The sequence below is a fragment of the Amblyomma americanum genome, chromosome 1 (assembly GCF_052857255.1).
Source record: "Amblyomma americanum isolate KBUSLIRL-KWMA chromosome 1, ASM5285725v1, whole genome shotgun sequence".
NCBI classification, from domain to species: Eukaryota; Metazoa; Arthropoda; class Arachnida; order Ixodida; family Ixodidae; genus Amblyomma; species Amblyomma americanum.
Window position 1 is genome coordinate 325,886,308 of NC_135497.1, and position 4,054 is coordinate 325,890,361.

The 4,054-nt window shown below is 51.3% G+C and overlaps 1 long non-coding RNA gene across 1 annotated transcript; it reads right to left on the reverse strand.

Moving 5' to 3' along the window:
- Positions 1-593: 593 nt before the first annotated feature.
- Positions 594-3,616, reverse strand: LOC144120678 (uncharacterized). The gene is made up of 4 exons (XR_013312467.1): positions 3,609-3,616; positions 3,140-3,288; positions 1,588-1,660; positions 594-606 (listed from the first exon to the last, which is right to left on the reverse strand). It is a non-coding gene; the product is annotated as an uncharacterized LOC144120678 (long non-coding RNA).
- Between the last annotated feature and the right edge of the window lie 438 nt (positions 3,617-4,054).

The following is a 4,054-nucleotide window of genomic DNA, read 5'->3' on the forward strand; positions in this document are numbered from 1 at the left end:
ATGGCTCGGATGCCTGCTGAATGACCAAGGCCGGCACCAGCCCCACTCAGCTCGAGGCCATTCGCCCTGATGAATTCGTCTCGCCTGTGAACTTCTTGCTCTAAGACGGCGGTTTTCCTCCTGCATTTTGCACATTTACGCTTTATAATGTGCTCGACTTCCAGAAACTTGTTCAGCATCACTTTTGGGCATCACCACGGACTTCTCAGTCAAATTCTTAGCCACGAACTTCAGCATTTGTTCAATGTTTGCCAGCATGGGCACGTTGTTTTTTCATCTCGGCCCTGCTGATTTTCACGTATGGAAATTCGTCCACAGTCCTCGACCCCCCAAGGCGATGGGTCCCCAGCGCTGCCCTCGCTGCTCGTGTCGGAACCTGGGTCGAGATCCAGCCGAAAAGGGAGCCCTTCGCCAAGTACAGGCGCCGGTAGGTCCAGGCTCGAGTCCCGATGATTCTTCTCTTGTCGGGTCTTCCGGGTCGCATCTTGAGCACGCGGATTGCGCTCGCTCCTTCGGAAGAGAAGCCATCAAGTTCTATAGAAGCGTGCACAAACTCAAATGTAGAACTCCAATCGAGACAGGACCTTCTGCAATCAGGGCCCAAACCTGTGAAGGCAGGAAAGAGACCAGTGTGAAGTCAATACAGTAGTTTTTATACCAGATAAAGTGAAATACACGAAGATCTTGTATATCTGTCAGTAATATTATGGATGCACTCGATTGTCATATGGAAGAAAGGTATTTACAGTCGATGAGAAAATATAATGTGCCACACTAGCGCCAGCAAAAAAAGGAGTGTGCCACTCCATTTAGTGAGCTGGTGCGGCAAAAGTCGTGGCTAGTGTTTACATCCACTTTTAGCGCTCGCAGCGTCACCAATCGCTTAAATTCATCACAGACGAACTGCATTATACTGAGCAGTGATCCTACCTACACACCCTGTGCTTTTCTCAAGGCACGCCCCTTAATTCGTAGCAGTCTTATTCAAACCAGGATGGGTAACCTTTGACTAGATAGCGCCTCGGAAAAAATAGAATGTATCCTCGAAGAGACACGCCGTTCATAGATGGCTTTGTGGTGAAAAAAACCACAAGATAAAAACAGCAAACATGACTACCGCTCCTCCCGTATACACTGAACCCCCCCCCCCCCCGCCTCTTTTCTCATGGAAATTTAGACCTTCCCCTCCTCGAGCTCGGTGCGCGTGTATGAGCAACTGCCCGCATATGCACCGTGTCACACTTCTCTGTTCTCTGCCACACAACCTCTCTCCTCCTTCCAAGCTAACCACCATAACACAATGTTTTCCGGGGTAGCCATACTCCGGTTACGCATTCCTACCGCTCCGCCACACCCGTCTGCTTACATTAAAACCGTCCTCTATTTGGGTATTCCGCCTCTCTTGCGATGCCCTCCATCCACGGTAGCCACCCTCCGTATGTTTTCCGGTGCTAACCGCCCACGGGGTACGCCGACAACCCGACGCTCTCTTTTGTCGTCTCTGTTCCACTACATGCACTCCAAAATAACGAAGCGGATCATTCCTCGGCTGTTGGTTAAATGCGATTGGAAGTCGAAACGGCGTACGTAACTGTGCACGTTCTTTGCGAAGAAGCCCGGTTCCTTTCGGTTTTGTGCGCCTGCGCCGCCGACTCTCCACCTGCAAGGGAATGAAAGCGCAAACTGAGTGCATACGTTTGTTCTCGCTAAAAAACTGACAGTTGGCGCTTTGGTAGTTTAACAGCGAAATGCTCACTGGGCCAATAGAAAGACTCTCTGAATCCCATCTCCAACCTTCTTTCCACATCTAACTGCTCGACAGACGGCGTATTCGACAGCTCTATTGCACCACTCCGGCTTTCTCGTAACACCGCTACAGACCCCTTTCACCACTTATCAAAAACCGACGAGAAAACAAAACCAAGAAACCAAAACACTCGTCGATTCTTTCTTCTTGTGGTCCTTTTTCTTTTCTTTTTTTTCACGCTGTTTTCACGGCCATCGACCGTGACCAACTTGGCCAACTCGATGTACTTCAATCCTTCGCACCACAGTCGCTCTCCGAAGCCCTTCCTTGTTGTGAAGTAGTGACATCTCATCGCTCCAACTCTATACTGCATGACCACGCGGCCAGAGGACCGTGCCGGCCACGTTTCGATCCAGGCGGAACTCAAAAGGCGTTCGTGGGCTGTGCGATCTAAAGACACGTTAAAGATCCCCAGTTGGTCGAAATTACTCCGCAGAACACCACTACGCCTCCTCTTAGGCTCTTCCTTATTTCACTCCGTTATTATCCCTTCCCTCACGGCGCGGTTGAAGCGCCTACCTGACAAGTGAGACAAATACTGCTTCCTTTCCTCGCCTCAAAAAGAAATTCTCTCTCTGTGAATTGTCACATGACGCTCCCTGCCACGCACGCCGCGCCCGTTTTCTGAGGCAGTAGGCGTAACTATGCACTTTGGCAACGCGTTAAGTACTGCTAGTGTATTAAACTTTGCTATCAAAAGAAACAAAACGATAGATAGTAGCAAGGACCATGACAGAGAAATCTAAACGGAACCGAAGCCGCGTTTGTTAGGTTAGAGACAGGACGCATTTACACTAGGCCATGACACCGAATATCGCACGTGGTTGCGGCAGGGATCGACCCTGCATTTTGACCGTGCCCCCCCCCCCCTCCCCTTATAATACTGGCCGCGCTAAAAACGAGCAGTCTCCGGGATGAGTTAAGTAGTCAGAACCTGGTGGGCGCTCGCAGCGATAACTGTATATCCAGGGCAGCACAGACCTGCAGAAAATTAGTGCGCCACAGATTCAGGCGGAGTCACAGACTCTGTCTCAACTTATGACGAAACGCTAGCGTTGTAAACGCGCGGCGGCGCCGTCGGTGCTGGACCGGCGCAAAAACTGTCATATAAATTTATGGGGTTTGGAGCTGGCTGCCCAGAATAGCCCTCTGAGTCCTCCGGGAATGCCGCTGTCCAGCCTGAATGGCACGCCGATGAAAGCAGCTGCCACACTTGGCTCTCCCTACTGCGCACGACCGCCCTGCTCGCTCGGCAGCCTCGAACGCCTCTCGCTGATGCCGAGCAGTGTTCCAAGCCGTGTTCTCTGGTACCAATATGCGGCATCGACTCACCAATATCAGGGAAGGCTCCTCGCAAGGCCCAGGCACTGGTGGCGACTCTGACTGCGGCTGTCGCGTGCCGGAAGGTGTCGTTCGAATCCTCCTCTTCTTCCTCCACCTTCTTCTCAGTTCCTTCCCTGAACCCCAGCTGCCTATCGCCGCTTTCGCACAACTAGACGAAATGTGTACCTGTCAAATAAGGAGTACCTTTCTCAAAATGTATTTAACGCCCTCATGACCAATTTCTAGTGAAAATTCGCTATCCACCGGCGCTTGCCAGGCATTGTCCCTGGAACACGCGGCAGCATCAAGTTTTTGAAACGACTCATTAACAGGATAGCTAGAACAAATCACCAAATTTTGTCTGCCATGTTCTCTGGCCAGTACGGGAGAGAATCCTTTGCAGGCAGCACTCAGCTTTCTCCTTCGATCGTAGAGGGGAGCGCACAGTAGGTCAGATGCCTATGCGTCAGTAGCTTACCTGGCCATGTATTTTCTCTTGCTTTTTCCTATAAAGTCGGATACAGTAAGCCAAGAACGAAGTGGTGACTCCACCTCGAAGGAGGACCTCAACTGAGCCAGCAAATGGTGTCGACCGGTTGTCGCGACGTCGCGGTTAACCCGCTTATTTCGTGGTTAATCCCCTCGCACATGCAAGCCCCGGCAAATACACGTAAGCGGGTGCAGTGGTATTAAGCATGTATATACGTCATGACAATAGGTTGCAGCCATTGGCTTCATGGCCGCCTTCGAGGATCGCTCGCCGCATCGTTCTTCAGTTGTATCCGACGACAGCTAGCGTACTTACGGCAGCGCTTCCGTGCGGTCGGCAGTGTGATCGCATTACATGCGTGCCTTCGGTTCACGCTTCAAGTTTTTTTCGTCAAGTATAAACCAGCAAGCCCGGCGAAATATGCTGCTCACTTA